At 45.7% G+C, this 20,497-nt stretch overlaps 1 protein-coding gene across 1 annotated transcript in view; it reads left to right on the forward strand.

Moving 5' to 3' along the window:
* CASZ1 (castor zinc finger 1) overlaps positions 1-20,497 on the forward strand; it is a 421,265-nt gene that overhangs the window by 270,817 nt on the left and 129,951 nt on the right. Inside the window, exon 4 of the mRNA XM_040326347.1 lies at positions 13,667-13,709. The gene's annotated coding sequence lies outside the window, so the exon portion shown is untranslated. The remainder of the gene's footprint in view (positions 1-13,666; positions 13,710-20,497) is intronic.

The following is a 20,497-nucleotide window of genomic DNA, read 5'->3' on the forward strand; positions in this document are numbered from 1 at the left end:
ACACGCCCACATCTTCCATATTTGTATTAGGCGGCTTACGCCGGCCCTTATACGCTACGCCGCCGTAACTTCGGGCACATAATCTTTCTGAATACCATACTCGCCTCTCAAAGTTACGGCGGCGTAGCGTATAGGAGATACGCTACGCCCGCCTAAAGATACACAATTGTATCTGAATCTGGGCCATCATATCTAGAGTTCAGCTTTAAGGGCCAGATTCACAAAAGAGATACGACGGCGTATCTCCTGATACGCCGTCGTATCTCTGTGATCCGCCCGTCCTAAATATGAGGCTGATTCATAGAATCAGTTACGCATAGATAGCCCTAAGATCCGACAGGTGTAATTGACTTACACCCTTTGGATCTTAGGATGCAAAACTAGGCCGGCCGCTAGGTGGCGAAGCCATTACGGTCGGCGTAGAATATGCAAATGACTAGTTACGGCGATTCACGAACGTTCGCGATGCCCGTCGATCTAAATTTACGCCGTTTCCGTCGAGATACGCATCGTAAAATTAGGGCTACCTCCTAGGTGTTCTAAGCAATGTTAAGTATGGCCGTCGTTCCCACGTCAAAATTTTTAATTTCACGTCGTTTGCGTAAGTCGTCCGTGAATGGCGCTGGACGCCATTTACGTTAACGCCAAAACCAATGACGTCCTTGCGATGTCATTTATCACAATGCACGTCAGTACGCTTGGCACGGGAACGCACCTAATCAAATGGTGCCCGCCCCATTTGAATTAGGCGGGCTTGCGCCAAGCAGGTTTACGTTACACCGCCGCAAGTTTACAGGTAAGAGCTTTGTGAATCAGGCACTTACGCTGTAAACCTGCGGCGGTGTAACGTAAATGGGATACGTTACGCCGCCGCGGAGTAACGTAATTCTTTCTGAATCTGGCCCTATGTGCCCGAAATATTTCGTACATTTTGTGTGGCTATGAGGATAAAGTTATTTGTCAAGTAATACAGCTTAGTAAATTGGCCCCAAATCCTCAGTCTGCCTACCAGATGAGACCTCAGTAAAGACGAGCAGTGCTAAGAAGCCCGGTACCCCGCATATTCACTGACATATTCACAAGGCTTTGTGTCTTCTGCCTCCGAGCAACTTTGTCTGTCGTGTACACTGTGAAGTCAGATGTCCCAGGAGCCCGTCTATACATCAAGCGGTCAATATGGCTTCAAAATAGCAGAAAATCCAGAGAGGAATCTCTGTGTCTGCTTACCAGTGCTACGCTGCCTCTCACGTCAGATCAAATAGATGGGGAATACGAGCGTATGTGCCTCCTGTAAAATTCATTATAAGAGTATAAACAACAAAAAAAGATAAAAAAATGTTTATTTAAGAAACATGAAAAAAATTAAACCCCAAGCCTTCACTAGAAGGACAGGTTCACCGTGCGTTGCGCGCTTCTTCGTCAGCCACGTTCAAACTTAGCAGTAAAATACTGAGCGACGAAGACTCGTCTGTCACTTTATTTTTATTAGTCTTTTTTTTTTTCTTTTTATTTTGGCGTTGGAGGGGTTAGGAGACAACCAGTACATTTCGCAGCCTCCCCAGCATCCTCTCTGAGAACTTCACTCCCCAATTGTTATGTGCGATCGGATCTGAAAGTTGCTCTCTAAGCTTCTTGTCACATTTTGACTTAATGAAGTGCAACTGAAGAGGGAATTTGGGTTCATCACGGCAGTCGCGCTGCGCTCCCTTGTTGTCAGAAAAGAGGGGTGGTTTGGGACCGCAACGCAGCGCTGCAAGTCGTTATCATTCCGGTCAGTCTGTTTAACACAAAATTAAACAAAGAACTAATTAGTGCCTCATGAATTAATAAATGCACAGTTGCTTGGCTAGAAAAAAAAATAAAAAGAAGGGGTAGAAGAGAAGAAAGGCTGAGAGTTAGTGTCTCTGTGCCTTTGACAGGGGAGCACTTTATAACGGGGACAAGAACTTGTTCCCCAGTCTGTGGACACCCTAAACTTTGACATTGCTTCTTGATTGCTCCCCGTTATTTACATTTCAGTATTTTGCAGCTTTGGTGGATAAACATGTACTCGATAAACAGTTTTTTTTGGTAATACCAGTTATTGATTGGCTTCTATGGCCTTTTTTTTTCTGGTGGCCTGTAGAGTGTTGTAAATTTTGTATCCTGCATAGTTATCAAGTATACTCGCAACCCTACAGGGTCGCATTTATAAACTACTTAATAAAAGGGTCTGTTGAGTCCAAACTTTTTTTATTTTTTTATTTTAGTTTTGGATAGAATTAGAAAATGGTTAAAGCCCAACTCAACTACCCTTGCAGTGGGGATTCGTGAAGTCTAGCGGGAGATGAAAAGGCTGTACTAAGTACATTAGACCCACTCTGGACCGGCTCCAGCACTCCGCTTGTCTGCCTCTGGTGCTTCAGTCTTTGGATGATAACCCGGAATGTCACCATCACACCATGGGTCTACAAGAAATTGGTCCAAAGCTTTATTCAGCAATCACATCGTTACAGCAAACAACATTTTTAGAGCCTTGCAGGACCCCTTCATCAGGCATGTGATCGCTGAATAAAGCTTTGGACCCATTTTTTGGAGTCCCATGGTGTTCTGTTGACATTCCTCATTCTGATTGTACACGGTTCTAGCTGGCGGTGGCTTCAGCACCCACTTATGCCGCGTACGCACGGTCAGACTTTTGACTGGGCAAACCTTTGTCGGAATTTCCGACAGAAAAATAGAGAACCTGCTCTATGTCTAAGTCCGTTGGAAATTCCAACAGAAAAAGTCAGATGGGGCATACACACGGTCGGAATATCCGATGAAAAGCTCCCATCAGACTTTTTCTGACGGAAATTCTGACCATTAGACAAACAGACACTTTTAGGCCTCGTACACACGATAGGATAGCCAGAGGACAACTGTCTGAAGGACCGTTTTCATCGGTCAAAACCGATCGTGTGTGGGCCCCATAGGTTATTTAACCTTTGGTTAAAAAAATAGGAACTTGCTTTAAAATTTAACCGATGGACGCCTAACCGATAGGTCAAAACCGATCGTTAGTATGCAAAAGCATCAGTTAAAAACCAGCGCATGCTCAGAATCAAGTCGACGCATGCTTGGAAGCATTGAACTTCGTTTTTTTCAGCACATCGTTGTGTTTTACGTCACAACGTTCTGGCACGATCGGTTATTTAACCTATGGTGTGTAGGCGTGACGGACCATCAGTCAGCTTCATCGGTTAACCTAAGACAACGGTCCTCCAGACCATTGTCCTCTGGCTATTCTATCGTGTGTACGAGGCCTTACAGGAACGTGTGCGTTGGAAAGAGTGCGTTCCAGTCTTTGGATGGTCCCTCGGCATCATCATGTGCAACGCAGGGCCATTATTTGTAATACGGATGATAAACCATTTAGACAAGTTGTGTTACTTGGTAGGGGAAAGACCCATCCATGTTCGTGTAGCAATCATAAATGTCTGCTGCTCATCATGGAGAACATAATCCTAAAACTTTTGGGTTGTGAGCTCCTCTCCTCGGATATATGCTGGATATTTGCTGCTCACATGCTCCAGCATGGGCAGGTTGCCTCTTTATAGTTAACTGTCATGCACTGTTTAAACAACTATGTTGAAGATATAAACACTTCTGCTTCTTTTGTAAAAGGCTGACGTGTGTTTATTCAGGTAATACGGCAACTGTTCATTGGTAGTGGTAAAACACATTTTTGAGTATAAAAATAATTCACAAAAGTTATAATTTTTAAGCCTAAACAAATATGTTCTGCTGAAAGCAAACTGTCTCCCCCTTTTACATGGCCGTCCAGTTCAGATCCAACTGTCATTTTTCCAGGCAGATCCGAACAGAAACTCAGTGTTGGTCTATGGGGAGGCCGATATAAATGGACGTGCAATTGTTTACATCTGATTACCTTTGAGTCTGTCTAGGTCAGAAAAAAAAAATCTCAAAAAGGTTTACACACTTTTCCATTTTTTTTTGGCTGTACATCGGCTTATTGATAAACACTTCTGCCTTGCAACACTAGGGTCCAATTCAGATCCTGGTCAGGACACTATCTGCATGGAGTTTGCATGTTCTCCCTGTGGTTGTGTGGAGTTCTTCAACGATATGCTGGTCAGTTAGAGTGGTAGAAAAGTCCCTATCGTCATACCTCCCAACATATATAGATGATGGAACTTGGCAGATCTCATTCATTAAGCTCTGGAGAAAACTCTGTTGCAATGTGAACATTTTTTTTTTACTTTAATAAATCAACCTCATTGAGTCTATTACTTCCGTTACTATGTATTTGATGGGAACTCCAATTATTTACAAGTACTTAGCAAAAGTCAAAGGCCCGGATTCAGGTAGATCGGCGCATCTTTCTGCCGGCGTAGCACATCTCATATGCGCTACGCTGACGTAACACAGAGAGGCAAGAACAGTATTCACAAAGCACTCGCTCCCTACGTTTGCGCCGGCGTAACGTAAATTCGTCGGCGTAAGCCCGCCTAATTCAAAGTAGGTGGAAGGTGGGCGTGATACATGTAAATGAAGCGTGACCTCATGCAAATGAATGGCCGAACGAACGGCGCATGCGCCATTCCCGTGGACGCTCCCAGTGCGCATGCTCAGAATCACGTCGGAACGAACGCCTAAGATAAGTTGAATCACTGAACGTAACCTACGCCCAGCCCTATTCACGTAGTACTACGTAAACTACGTAAAATACGATGGCTGTTCCGTCGTCCATACTTTTGCATTGGATGCGCCTCCTATAGGTGGAATAACTTTACGCCGGACGTACGCCTTACGTAAACGGCGTATATTACTGCGACGGGCGCAAGTACGTTCGTGAATCGGCGCCTCTCAGTCATTTGCATATTCTACACGTAAATCAATGGGAGCGCCCCTTGCAGCCAGCGTAAATATGCGCCCAGGATACGACGGCGTAGGACACTTACGTCGGTCGGAGGAAGCCAAATTTCAGGCGTATCTTGCATTAAGAATCCGGCGCATAGATACGACGGCGCATCTGTGCACTTACGCGGCGTATCTAGAGATACGTCGGCGTAAGTGCTACGTGAATCCGGGCCAAAATGAACAGGTAGGCAAGGACACGTCGGGGTGGAGAACTGGCCTAAGCATACCTCCCAACTTTTTGAGATGAGAATGAGGGACACCTATCCGTAAAAGTATGCAGGCATAGGGCACACCCCTTGCCACGCCCCCTTAAAGGAGAATTGTACAACAACAAAAACAAGATTTTTTAAACCCACAAGTGCTTTTTTTTACCACTACTATTCCTTTATATTGGCTTCTGGAATTTACAAATGCAGCAATTTAGAAATCAGATGAACCGTTTAGGGCTGGAAAACTTTTTGATAGATAAAAAGTGCATTTTATGTACATCTATATAGATCAGACCAAAATCAGGGACAAATGAAGAGGAATGAGGGACATTGTTCCAAATCGGCGACAGTCCCCCAATTTAGGGACAGTTGGGAGCTATGCCTAAGTACTTGCTTGAAGTTTCAAGCCGACATGCTCTGAGATGATGGGACAGGGGACAGTACATTCAACTCTATCTACTGCAATAGTTCCTGTTATTTTTTTCATTAAAGGAAGATTGTGAACATTTTAGTACATCTCAATTCAGCATCATCTTTTGGAAGAATGGGGGTGGTTATTCCAGTTCTGTCTTCTATCAAGACTGGATCTGGAGTGTAATGTGGTTTTATCATGTGAGGGTAGGAGAGTGTACGGTGTCGGTGGTTTTGCGGTGAAGGACCAGAGAGTGTACGGTGGCGGTGGTTTTGCGGTGAAGGACCAGAGAGTGTACGGTGGCGGTGGTTTTGCCGTGTGATAATAGGAGTGTGTACATTGTCAGTGGGATGCAGCGCTCACTCACTGATGTGACTGTTCTGGAAGGAGGGGGCTGTGAGGAGTACAGGGAGGAGGGAGTCCATCCTTAAGAGGACATGTCAAGTGCAATTAGCGTTATCTGTCTAAATATGTACTGGGAACACGGCATACAAGAACAGGTTTCTATAGCTTTAATGGAGACATATGCAAGGTCATATTGTCTCATAAAATCCCCCAATCTGATTTTAGGATTACGCATTCTCAGTAAATTGGCGTTATTCTACTTGCATCACTGATAAGCTGTAGCTGAAAGACGCACGAGAAGGCAACCAAACAAAAATTCACCCAACTTTGGTTTAAGGGTTTGGGGGGCAGAAAGGTCATCTTGATGCCATCATTATAATTCTCACATGGCAGATGGTGTGTGTTTCCGTTCTTCCCAGTCTGTACTCTATCCTCGTATAATCTCTCGTTTCCCTTTTACTGCATGGGCACCTTTCCGACCCCACGTTGTATATACTCCATCCAGACCAGACAGACGGTCATGTTTGTTTCAGCGTTCCACTTTTCAGGTGATAGTTTCTGATCTCAGCCCCCTCCTGAAAAGCTGCTGGAATGCTATCACCGCTCGTCATGGTAATGAATGAGTGACACATGGTGACATTGGTCAGCCAGTTTGGGTGAACTTATGCCCGATTAGCACAAGTACATTTCAGATTAGTAAAGTGACAGTACAGAAGGAATGAGATATAACAATGGAATGAAAAACTTGAGGGTTTGAGATATTTATTATTACATTCAGGTCAACTAGGAACTTGTATAACAAATCTTCTATCCAGAAGATTCAACCCAACATATAGTGAATGTGCAGTTTCTGTACATATTATACCCATTATCCGCAATATGTTCACTGATAGGTACCAGAAGGAGTGTACATGACTTTGAAAGCGCACCAGGAGAAGTGTACATGACTCCATGGAGGTGTACTAGAAGGAGTGTATATGGCTCCTTGGAGGTATACTAGGAGTGTACATGACTTATTTGAAAGTGTACCAGGAGGAATGTACATGGCTCCTCAGAGGTGTACCAGAAGGAGTGTACATGACTTCTTTGAAAGCGTACCAGGAGTGTACATGGCTCCTTGGAGGAGTACCAGAAGGAGTGTACATCACTTCTTTGAAATCGTACCAGAAGGAGTGTACATGGCTCTTTGGAGGAGTACCAGAAGGAGTGTACATGATACCATGGTGGAGTACCAGAAGAAGTTCACATGACTTCTTTGAAAGCGTGCCAGAAGGAGTGTACATGTCTCCATGGAGGCATACCAGGAGTGAACATGACTCCTTGGAGGCGGACCAGGAGTGTACATCACTTCTTTGAAAGCGTACCAGGAGTGTACATGACTCCATGGAGGCATAACCAGAAGGAGTGTACCTGACTCCTTGGAGGCATACCAGAAAGAGTGTACATGACTCCTTTGTAGGTGTACCAGAAGAAGTGTACGTTACGACTTGAAGGCATACCAGGAGGAGTGTACATGTCTCCTTTGAGGCGTACTGGAAGGAGTGTACATGTCTCCTTGGAGGCATACTGGAAGGAGTGTACATGTCTCCTTGGAGGCATACCGGAAGGAGTGTACATGTCTCCTTGGAGGCATACCAGGAGGAGTGTACATGTCTCCTTGGAGGCGTACCAGAAGGAGTGTACATGGCTCCTTGGAGGCATAACAGAAGTAGTGTACATGATTCTTTTGGAAGCGTACCGGAAGGAGTGTACATGTCTCCTTGGAGGCGTACCGGAAGGAGTGTACATAGCTCCTTGGAGGTGTACCGGAAGCAGATAACAATTTTTTTTGCATTTGTGCACTGCGCAGTACCATAATTTAAACTGCAACCTTTTTTATAAAGTGTTGTGTTGATTGTAGCTACCTCCCTGTACTTACTATAAACTCTAAGAACTGGTGATATTATCTACAGAAAGCAGGAACACTCACTTGTGTAACACCGCCCCATGACATATTTATAGCTCTATCCCCTGGAGTAGATACAAACTGCTCATGGATTCTTATCCTCTCTGACAATACTAAAGGCTGGAGCAGCCTTTCTCAGCCAGGGTTCTCCCAGAGGTTTCTAGGGGTTCCAACATCTGCTTCTTAGATAAGTAACCACCAACAACTATAATCTTTTAGGCTATCTGTAAGTAGGAGGTTCTTTAGGAGCATTCTTCCCAATGGCTATTACACCAATGAACTGTGAGTTGTAAATCTAGAAGATATTAGCAGGTGTTCCCTGAGCCGTAGAAGGTCATTTCAAAGGCTCCTCAAATGTTAAAAGGGCTGAGAAAGGCAGCCCTAGAGTGATAGTGGTGCAGGCACAGTACTTTTATGCCCCGTACACACAAGCGGAAATTCCACCATCAAAAGTCCGATGTGAGCTTTTGGTCGGAAATTTGTACGCTCCATCTGACTTTTACTGTTGGAACTTCCGCCAGCAAAAGATTGAGGGCTGGTTCTCAAATTTTTAGACAGAAAAAATTCCGATCGGAAGTCCTGATCGTCTGTTAAATTCCGACGCATGTTTGGAAACAATCGAACTTAATTTTCTCGGTTTGTCGTAGTGTTGTACATCACCGCGTTCTTGACGGTCGAAAGTTCCGAGAACCTTTGTGTGACCGTGTATAAAAGCAAGCCAAGCTTGAGCGGAATTCCGTTGGAAAAACCATCCAAGGTTTTTTCCGACGGAATTTCCACTCGTGTGTACAGGGCATTACTTTTCCTTCTGCTCCACATAGGGAAGAATTTCCTACAACCTGTTGGAGGTCCTTATTATCGCACTCTAAGAGGTCCGAAAAAGCCAGATGATCAGGAGCCAAGATGGCCATGAATCTCATAGGCATCAATCCCAACACTATATCAAGTGTATTTCTAATCTGGAGATTTCTAAACTTATTGGGCCAGATTCAGAGAGATTTACGATGGCATATCAGTAGATACACCGTCGTAAGTCCCAATTTGCGCCGTCGTATATTTGCGTGCATTCTTAAACTGAGATACGCCTCACTGTTGCCAAGATACGACCGACGTAAGTCTCCTACGCCGTCGTATCTTGGGTGCATATTTACGCTGGCCGCTAGGGGCGTTTACTTTGATTTACGCGTCGAATATGTAAATGAGCAAGATACGCCGATTCACGAACGTGCGTACGCCCGTCGCAGTAAGCTACGCCGTTTACGTAAGACATACGCCGGAGTAAAGATAAAACACCTCTCTAGGTGGCGCAGCCCATGCAAGGTATGAACGTCGGAACAGCCGTCGTATTTTACGTCGTTTGCGTAAGCCGTGCGTGAATGGGGCTGGGCGTAGGTTACGTTCACGTCGAAAGCATTGAACCAACGTCGTTTCGTAGGGAGTATTTGCGACGTGATTCTAAGCATGCGCGCGCATGCGCAGTACGAACGGCCCTCATTTACATGGTGTCACGGTTAATTTAAATGTAGCCCGCCCACTACATGCCTACTTTGAATTAGGCGGGGTTACGCCGGCCAATTTGCGCTACACCGTTGTAACTTACGGAACAAGGGCCAGATTCACCAAAGAGATACGACGGCGTATCTCCTGATACGCCGTCGTATCTCTGTTTCTATCTATGCGACTGATTCATAGAATCAGTTACGCATAGATATCCATAAGATCCGACATGTGTAATTGTTTTACACTGTCAGATCTTAGGATGCAGTACCGCGGCCGCCGCTGGGGGGAATTTGCGTCGTAAACCAGCGTCGGGTATGCAAATTAGGAGTTACGGCGATTCCCGACGTATTTTCGCGTTCGCTACGTCGCTGCTAGTCTAGTTTCCCATCGCAAAGTTAGTCGTCGTTTGACCTGCCCTAACTTTACTCAGCAATCGTATTGCTGTTTAAAGTATGGGCGTCGTTCCCGCGTCGAAATTTAAAATTTAACGTCGTTTGCGTAACATGTCCGGGAATACGGAAGTACGCTACGCGCGTCACCGTTCGAAAAAATGACGTCACGGCGCGCAAAGCACGACAGGAATTGCGAAACTGAGCATGCGCAGTAGGTCCGGCGCGGGAGCGCGCCTAATTTAAATGCCACACGCCCATTTGAATTGGCCAGCCTTGCGCCGGAGGCTGCCAGCGTAGTTTTCATCGCAAGTGCTTTGTGAATCAGGCACTTGCGATGAAAACTTGCGGCGGTGTAACGTATCTACGATACGTTACGCCGCCACAGTTCTATGTAAATCTGGCCCCAAGTGCTTTGTGAATACTGGCCTTGCCTCACTATGTTACGTCGGCGTAGTGAAAATGGGATGCGCTACGCCGGCCAAAACATACGCCGCTCTACGTGAATCTAGGCCATTGAGAATACAGTTATTTTTTTTTACTTTTTCTTACTCATAGGGTCCTGGGTACTCTGAATAAGTTGTATTCTCCCAGTCTGATGTTCAGTCAATACCAAGCTCTATGCAACGGGCTTGTTTTCGCAGACATTTCTACATGACTAAGCTCATGTTCTTTAGGTTAAATGCTATTATACTGAGTTCCCATTATAGGGAGTGTGAAATCTTTGAATCCTGTTAGTGACGTGACTAGAACAAGATGGCTTTGACTGGTGTTTTGGGTTCCTTGCTGTGTTGGGGACAATAAGAGATTGTATTAGTTTGTGTTCCACTGAGCAGACATAGGTAATCTCTCAGGCCTTGCATGGCGAGGACAGATACTGGTATGTAAAGAGTGAGGCTTGTCATCCTGACTCTTAAGTAAGAGGAAATAAAGAGGGGCGAGGATGGCAGAAAGAGAATTTTTAATCCTCCTTCTGTTGCTGTGCGGCAGCAGGGGACAGCCTGACTTTGAAAACCAAGTCAGATTTCTATCGCTTAGATCTGCTCACAAAAGAGAATAGCGATATTGTGGATCGCATAATTGAAGGGATCCGCGATTATCTTATGTGAATGAGGCGCTTGCTGATTTTTGGCATTTTTACACCAAACCTTACCCCTAAACACATCAGGCATTTTGATTCCTCTCTCTCTTGCCATCCACCTTCCCAGAGCTAAAAGTTTTCCTCTGTTAGATGTAGGGAACATATGGCGGTAAATAATTCAGTGGCCTCTTCCTGTGTTGTGTGCTCGACTTTTTCTGAGGAGAACTGGGGGTGAATAGAAATCCGCTCTATCAGATCTGCTGGTGACATCACAGCATGGCAAGGTCATGGATCTTCTTTATCAACCCTATGACATAAAGAAATGTTTTTCTTAAATGTACAATGGACTGAATGTCTTATAATATTGTCTATACTTATAAACTGTCCTTCATCCGTGGACAAGTATAGTTGTTACTAGAAGTTTTATGCTGATGCTTGCCGCCAAAAAGTGTCTACTTCTATGCAACCCACCCTGTCCTATAGTGTCTACTCCTATACAACCCACCCTGTCCTATAGTGTCTACTCCTATACAACCCATCCTGTCCTATAGTGTCTACTCCTATACAACCCATCCTGTCCTATAGTGTCTACTCCTATACAACCCACCCTGTCCTATAGTGTCTACTCCTATACAACCAACCCTATCCTATAGTGTCTACTCCTATACAACCTATCCTGTCCTATAGTGTCTACTCCTATACAACCCATCCTGTCCTATAGTGTCTACTCCTATACAACCAACCCTATCCTATAGTGTCTACTCCTATACAACCTATCCTGTCCTATAGTGTCTACTCCTATACAACCCATCCTGTCCTATAGTGTCTACTCCTATACAACCCACCCTGTCCTATAGTGTCTACTCCTATACAACCCATCCTGTCCTATAGTGTCTACTCCTATACAACCCACCCTGTCCTATAGTGTCTACTCGTATACAACCCATCCTGTCCTATAGTGTCTACTCCTATACAACCCATCCTGTCCTATAGTGTCTACTCCTATACAACCCATCCTGTCCTATAGTGTCTACTCCTATACAACCCACCCTGTCCTATAGTGTCTACTCCTCTACAACCCACCCTGTCCTATAGTGTCTACTCCTATACAACCCACCCTGTCCTATAGTGTCTACTCGTATACAACCCATCCTGTCCTATAGTGTCTACTCGTATACAACCCATCCTGTCCTATAGTGTCTACTCCTATACAACCCACCCTGTCCTATAGTGTCTACTCCTATACAACCAACCCTGTCCTATAGTGTCTACTCCTATACAACCCATCCTGTCCTATAGTGTCTACTCCTATACAACCCACCCTGTCCTATAGTGTCTACTCGTATACAACCCACCCTGTCCTATAGTGTCTACTCCTATACAACCTATCCTGTCCTATAGTGTCTACTCCTATACAACCCACCCTGTCCTATAGTGTCTACTCATATACAACCCACCCTGTCCTATAGTGTCTACTCCTATACAACCCATCCTGTCCTATAGTGTCTACTCCTATACAACCCATCCTGTCCTATAGTGTCTACTCCTATACAACCCATCCTGTCCTATAGTGTTTACTCCTATACAACACACCCTGTCCTATAGTGTCTACTCCTATACAATCCACCCTGTCCTATAGTGTCTACTCCTATACAACCCATCCTGTCCTATAGTGTCTACTCCTATACAACCCACCCTGTCCTATAGTATCTACTCCTTTACAACCCATCCTGTCCAATAGTGTCTACTCCTATACAACCTATCCTGTCCTATAGTGTCTACTCCTATACAACCCATCCTGTCCTATAGTGTTTACTCCTATACAACCCATCCTGTCCTATAGTGTCTACTCCTATACAACCCATCCTGTCCTATAAGGGTTTATTAACTAAAACTGGAAAATGATCAATCTGGTGCAGCTCTGCATAGAAACCAATCAGGTTTTTTTTTTGTCAAAGCTTAATTGAACATGCTAAAGTTAGAAGCTGATTGGCTACAATGCACAGTTGCACCAGATTTTGCACTCTCCGGTTTTAGTAAATCTCCCCATAATGTCCAGACTTTGCCAGTCAAATGCTCCATGTCAAAAAGCTACACCCAGGTCCGAAAAGAAAAGTGGGGGAAAAATAGGAGGGGTAAGGGGGAAATGGGGGAAGGGAAGGGTAGGGGTGGGCTATGGGCAACTTTGCTCCCCGTCCACTTCAGTGCATGATAGTCTGTAACTGACAGTCAACCTTAGCCTTGGATAAGATTCCCGGTTTATGATGTATCATGTGTTGGTACAAACTAGAGCTAACTGAAAGCCTAAATCTTATTGGTAACTTCATGCATGCTATACAGCACAGATGGATGAGTCCTCCTGCTGGGCTATTGTATTCTGACAGTCACCGCTGGTGGCAGGTGGCAGAATTCCAAAAGAGCAACTGCATGTGATTTGCAAGCAGTCAATGTTTGACCAACAATCTACAATCCAGCTCCAACCAGAGGTCGGGTGGGAGGGGGGCCTACAGGACCAACCATGTAGCAAATTTCGGCCAGTTCCTGATGAAATTTGCAGAGTGTATGGCCAGTTTTAGTGGTTCTAGGACAGCATACAGCACTCCATTTGCTCTTTATATATACTGTACTGTCTCATACCTTGGTACCTGACACCTGTGCCCCTCCTGCATACACCATATGACATCTGTTGTGTTTAAATTCTTGTGTATAGCTGCCAGATACATGCCATAGACACACATTGTACTGCCTGCCACATGTTTCTGTATATACACAAATTGTCTGAACATACACCTCCCCACCGGCCATAGCTCAGTCTATAATTTCATTTTTTTTCCTTTCTGGTTAGAAATGCAAATTAAGGGTTCTTTTCTTATTTTCTACCAGGATGAACTAAAGTGGTGAAGATTACGGGAAGTTTCCACATAAGGTAAGGACCGTCACTGGTGCTCATTCAGTTTATAGATACTAACCTATTAACCCTCAACAAAGGTCTGACAGTGACCCAGCAAAGCGTGCCTACCGGTCAGGATGGGGGAATGCCTAGTGCCATGTGCAGTGTAAATACCTTGTAGCTGGTATTAATTAAAGAGCAACCAGGCAAGAAGTAAAGTCAATCATTGACCAATTTAAAGTTTAGCTTAAAGGGGTTGTAAATGTTCATTTTTTATTTTCTAAATAGGTTCCTTTAAGCTAGTGCATTGTTGGTTCACTTACCTTTTCCTTCCATTTCCCTTCTAAATGTTTTTTTTCTTTGTCTGAATTTCTCACTTCCTGTTCCTCCTCGGTAAGCTTGCCCCCATCATCCGAGCTGTTCTGGCTGGGGGTTAGTCAGTGTGCTCGACCCCTCCCTTGGGACTACATCCCTGTGTTCACTGCATCTCCCCGCAGTGATGTAGTCCCAAGGGAGGGGGCGAGCACATTGACTAACCCCCAGCCAGAGTTCTTTTTGGAGCATAACAAACTACCCACGCACACACAGACCTCATATTTCCACAAGCCCTGATGTAGGGGGTGATGTGTGGCCCCCCAAATGTGTTGGCTTAGGCCCAGATTCTCAAAGGAGATACGACGGCGTATATCCAGATACGCCGTCGTATCTCTGAGTCAGAGCCGTCGTATCTATGCGCCTGATTCCTAGAATCAGTTACGCATAGATTTCTATTAGATCCGAAGTCTCTTACGCCGTTGTATCGTAACTGCATATTTACGCTGGCCGCTAGGGGCGTGTACGCTGATTTACGCCTAGAAATATGTAAATCAGCTAGATACGCAAATTCACGAACGTACGCCCGGCCGACGCAGTACAGATACGCCGTTTACTTTAGGCTTTTCCCGGCGTAAAGTTACCCCTGCTATATGGTGGCGTACATGTGGTGTACCAATATTAAATATGGACGTCGTTCCCGCGTAGAATTTTTAATATTTTACGTTGTTTGCGTAAGTCGTCCGTGAATGGGGCTGGATGTCATTTACGTTCACGTCGTCCTTGCGGCGTATTTGGAGCAATGCACACTGGGATATGTCCATGAACGGCGCATGCGCCGTTCGTGAAAAACGTCAATCACGTCGGGCCATGGTTATTTTACATAACACACGCCCCCCTGTCCCAAATTTGAATTAGGCGGGCTTACGCCGGCCTATTTACGCTACGCCGCCGCAACTTACGGAGCAAGTGCTTTGAGAATACAGCACTTGCCCGACTAAGTTGCAGAGGCGTAACGTAAATCGGATATGTTACGCCGGCGCAAAGATACGCCGATCTACGAGAATCTGGCCCTAATATTTCAGTGCGGTGCTTCAATTTCAGATTCAAATATTGTCTTCAGGTGGTAGTTTCTTGGTGCACGGAAGCTGCCCATGTATTACCCAGATGCCCCGCATAGACACCATTAACACAACATTGATAAAATACATTTTCAGTAGAAAAGTATCACTTACAATTATCTTCAGGTTCCAGTGCCTTCAATCTGCTACTCTTAATACTCACTTTGGTAGGCTTCTTGCTTCTGTGGCATCGGTCCGCCGAAGCCTCTTCTATGGGGCGCTCCAGGCCTCAGTGATTCCATCAAGCACAATGCAAGGCCAATAGCCCTGCATTACACCTGAGTACGGCAAAGGACTGTCCACAACCTGTAGCGGAAAACAATGTCAGAACGAGGATTGTGGTTAAGCATTACACCTTATTCCTCTACCCCCAGACTTAATGAGCATTTAATCTTGCAATGCGGGGGGCCCCCACGGCATGGTCGTTTTTTTGTAATTCCCATGGTTTAGCTCTAAAACAATTCAGGACGTGTATGCATTAAATATATATTAAAATTCTCCTTCAATAGGAAACTGTCAGTTACTTTGTGTCCCTCTTCAGAGTACTGAATGGCTGTGATGAGGCAGGTGAACAGTAGACATAGGCTATCGTTCTATCTATAGGTCTGAAAAGCCCTCGGAGCTCTCTAGTGACCTGTGTGTTGTGATGCCTTGTTTTCTATGGTCCGGCCGGTGTCAGAGGTTACCAGCGGATCAGCAGTTTATGTAAATACTTGTGATGTAACATGCTCAGGTCTTGCAGGCCGGTTCAAGACATCCATCACTCCCGAGGCACACAGGGGCATCCAGACACTAGCAGCATGTGCCCTACTCTGGATCTGTTTGGTTTTCTTTTTTTGTCTCTTTTTTTGTATTTTGGTTCCCAACTGTGAAGCACTTTTTCTTTGTGCTTTCAACTTTTTTTTTTTTTTTTAATTCTCCCCCTCCCCCCCCCCCCCCCATTTCAAACCCCTCCCTAAATTACCCCTCCTGCTTGTTTAGCTTTCGGCTTCTATTCTGACTTCAAAGCCCTCCCCAATCATTGTCTGTGAGCTGCAGGCAGTGGCCTTGAAATAGGAACACAGGAGAGCACACTGCAGGTCACGTTAGGGCATCATGCCTGTGAGTGTGAATGGCTGTTCTGGGATTCTTACTATTCATGCTCCTGAATCCTGGTTACCGTTCTCTGCTGGCACCGTACGTCTTTCCCTCGAACGCTTGCACACTGTTTCCCACCCTAACATCCCCATAGGAGTGGAGTCATCCTCTGTGCTAGGATATGGGAAGTGATGGGGGTTTTCACCTATTACCCCTCTTATACCTTTCCAACTCCATGAATTAGATAAAATCTACCTTTAAAGTCACCTCCGACTCGCATGGCAAGGGTCAAATGCTCATTAGGTCTACACGGAGCTGAAGAGGATGCATGACTTTATCTCCACTCTGGGCAGCTCCAGTGTTCTGCACCTCTTCCTCCGGCATGCCGGACTTTCAGTGGTCTGTAGTGTCCTCAAGTACAACTAGAAGAGACTACCATACTTACCTTATCCCCACTCCGACCAGCTCCAGTACCTTACCCCACTCTGGGCAACTCCAGTGTTCTCCCATACTTACCTTATCCCCACTCTGGGCAGCTCCAGTGTTCTCCACCTCTTCCTTCAGCATGCCAGACTTTTGGTGGTCTTCAGTGTCATCAAGTACAACTAGAAGAGACTACCATACTTACCTTATCCCCACTCCAACCAGCTCCAGTGTTCTCCAACTCTCTCTCATGCTCATTAGGTCTACAGGGAGCTGAAGAGGATGCATTACTTTATCCCCACTCCGACCAGCTCCAGTGTTCTCCACCTCTTCCTCCAGCATGCCAGACTTTTAGTGGTCTTCAGTGTCATCAAGTACAACTAGAAGAGACTATCCTACTTGCCTTATCCCCACTCCGACCAGCTCCAGTGTTCTCCAACTCTCTTCTCATGCTCATTAGGTCTACAGGGAGCTGAAGAGGATGCATTACTTTATCCCCACTCTGACCAGCTCCAGTGTTCTCCACCTCTTCCTCCAGCATGCCAGACTTTTAGTGGTCTTCAGTGTCATCAAGTACAACTAGAAGAGACTATCCTACTTGCCTTATCCCCACTCCGACCAGCTCCAGTGTTCTCCAACTCTCTTCTCATGCTCATTAGGTCTACAGGGAGCTGAAGAGGATGCATTACTTTATCCCCACTCTGACCAGCTCCAGTGTTCTCCACCTCTTCCTCCAGCATGCCTGACTTTTAGTGGTCTTCAGTGTCATCAATTATAACTAGAAGAGACTACCATACTTATCTTATCCCCACACCGGTCAGCTCCAGTGTTCTCCACCTCTTCCTCCAGCATGCCTGACTTTAAGTGGTCTTCAGTGTCATCAATTATAACTAGAAGAGACTACCATACTTATCTTATCCCCACACCGGTCAGCTTCAGTGTTCTCCAACTCTCTCTTCAGCACACCGGGTTTTTGGTGGTCCTTTCAGTGTCATAAAGTACAAGCTGAAGAAGCTGCCATACTTACCCTACCCCCCCTCCGGCCAGCTCCAGGGCTCTCCACTTCTACCTCGAGCATGCCAGGCTTTGGGCGCTCCTTTAGTGCCATCAAGTACGAGCTGAAGAGGTTACACTACTTAACTTATCCCCGCTCCACTGCTTTCCACCTCTCCCTTCGACGCTCTGAGCTTTGGGTGGTCATTCAGCGTCATCGTGTACAAGCTGAAGAAGCGAATATACTTGCCTTAAACCCACTTTGGCCAGCTTCAGCACCCCCTCCTTTCCCTTCGGTGCTCCATGCTTTGACTGGCCCTTCGGCATCATCATATACAATGCATTATTAGCCCTGCATTGTACATGGAGTAAGCAGGAGTGGGACATCTTTAGAGCAGAGCCTTCAGAGGACTGGTTGCACCACTGGAGAGACCCTTTCCCCTGGCTCCAGTGCTCTCCACCTCTCCCTCTGGCACGTCAGACTTTAAGTGGTCCTTCAGTATCATCAAGTACAAGCTGAAGATATTACTGTACCCAACTTGCCCCTGCTCCAGCCAGCTCCAATGCTTTCCACCTCTTCCTCCGACGCTCTGAGCTTTGGGTGGTCATTCGGTGTCATCATGTGCAAGCTGAAGAGGCTACTATATTTACCTATAACCATCTCTGTCCAGCTTCAGCACTCTTCTCCTCTCCCTCTGGTGCTCCAGGATTTGTGTGGCCCTTCAGCATCCTTATGTACAATGCAATATTAACCCTGAATTGTACATGGAGGAAGCAGGGTTAATATTGTACATGGAGTGGGACCCCTTTAGAGAAGAGCCCTCAGGGGACCAGTTGCACCACTCGAGAGACCCTGCTAAAGTATTGAATACTTGCCTCGTTCCTGACTCCAGCAGAGTCCCTCCAGCTGTGCAACCTTCTCCCCCCAAGCCTCCCGTCTAAGGTGCTCTGGCCATGGTCACACTTCTGACTTCTTCACGAACAATGCAGGGTGAACAGCATTATGAAGATAATGCTGAGGGGCCTCTCAAAGCTCAGAGGGCTAAAAGGAGAGGAGAAGAGTGCTGGAGCTGGCTGGAATGGGGGTATTCTACGTAATGCAGTCTATTCAGCTCTCCCTGAACTTAATTATTTAATCCTTGCAGTGAGGGGGGCCACTGGAAGGGTAGATTTTGTCTAACTCCCGAAGATGGACTTAAAGTTGTCTGCAAATGGTTATGGGATGCAGAGAGGCAGTGCCGGCCCAAGAATGAAATGCTGCCCCTCCTCCCCCCAAAAAAAATCACGTCATGGCTCTATACATGTATAAAGAGGACCTGTCATGGCTCTATTCATGTGAGAAAGACAAAATTGCTTAAGGAAAGCAACCAATGGTCGGACTTTATAGGCAACACAGACAGGAATAGTCCCCTGTGTGTCTACGCATTTCGCCATGAGGCTTCTTCAGGACAGACAAGAGAGGAAAATAGTCAAAGTCATCCGAACCACATAGGCATAGGTGTAGATATATCCTGTACACAGGCTGTCTCCCGGGGGCAAACGCTGCTATCCAATCTGCCATACTGAGTAATAACATTGTACCGGGGACACGCACGGGGACGGGGCGGTATTAGGATCATAAGAATTTGTGGGTAGAGTAGGAGGGAGTGGCAATGCAGAGGGCTGGAGAGGCGGAGTTCCAATGGGAGTCGAGAGCTAGGGGGAACAGATTCCGACGGGCAACCATTCTCGGCACAACAGGTTCCTCAGAGGGAGCGGCGCCTGCCTTTCTCACTCGCAGACTGCTCCCCTCCTGCTGTGAGTGTCATCACAGGCAGAGGAGTGGGCTGTCTTGCGGGCGGCAGGATGCTGCCCCCCTAAAAGTGCTGCCTGGTACCCATGGTACCACCCGGTCCCATCATAGGGCCGGCCCTGCAGAGAGGAATAATATTTCTTCCCATGTTGTAGCACAGAGGATGGCCCTATCCCAATAGTGATGGTAGGGTAAGAAAGCATTTATCAACTGCTTTTTGCAGCCAAACCTCAGTAGTCACCTGCGTCCTTCCAGGTCTAAACAGTCAGACATTACAGAGTTACAACATTAAAGCAATGGTTATATGATCTCCACCTTTTATTATTTTTTACTTTGAAATGGAACATTAGTGGGAACACCTGTCCAGAACCTACCAGGCAGTATACTGTAGCTCCTGAACAGATGTATTATACTGAGCAGATTTCATAAAAATGTCGATTTAGATCAAAGCAAAGTCCGCCAGTGGATTGGTACAATGTGCGTCTATACGAACCTCCGCTGGTTAGCAGTAGTGTGCTTACTCCCAGAATTGGTATGGAAATTATACTGATTTATACATACTTAATGGCTTCGTCTCTTTGCTCTTCAGCGATGTCCTGTGGAGAAGAGGTTGGAAAACACAGAATTAGTGATTATTAGATAATGGAGAATCAAAATAATATAGAAAATTCCTGATAATTGAGGTTGCTTATCTCCATTTAACTATATTCAGACACTAATAGTGCCCCCTGCTAGGCAGAAAACGTTCTGTTTGGCCTTTCTTGTTGGTTACAAGGGATGCCGGCCGTACGCAGTACAGTTTTCTGTCCGGTTTGATGCTTTACAAATAAACATTCATCTCTTGGGGCATTTTGTAAAAGTATAAGTAAAAAAAATGTACAAGTGGATCACAGTAAATGGACGTAGATAATTTTGGCGATCAAATAAAAAGATCAACATGTCTTTTCCTCCAGCACATCACTAGATTTGGTCTTTGCTCCAGGAGGCAGATTGTGGTACTTGTATAGGTCTGCTTGGTTCAGGGGTCTTCAAACTACGGCCCTCCAGTTGTTCAGGAACTACAATTCCCATCATGCCTAGTCATGTCAGTGAATGTCAGGCCGGGT

Source organism: Rana temporaria, chromosome 10, assembly GCF_905171775.1.
Source record: "Rana temporaria chromosome 10, aRanTem1.1, whole genome shotgun sequence".
Classification (NCBI taxonomy): domain Eukaryota; kingdom Metazoa; phylum Chordata; class Amphibia; order Anura; family Ranidae; genus Rana; species Rana temporaria.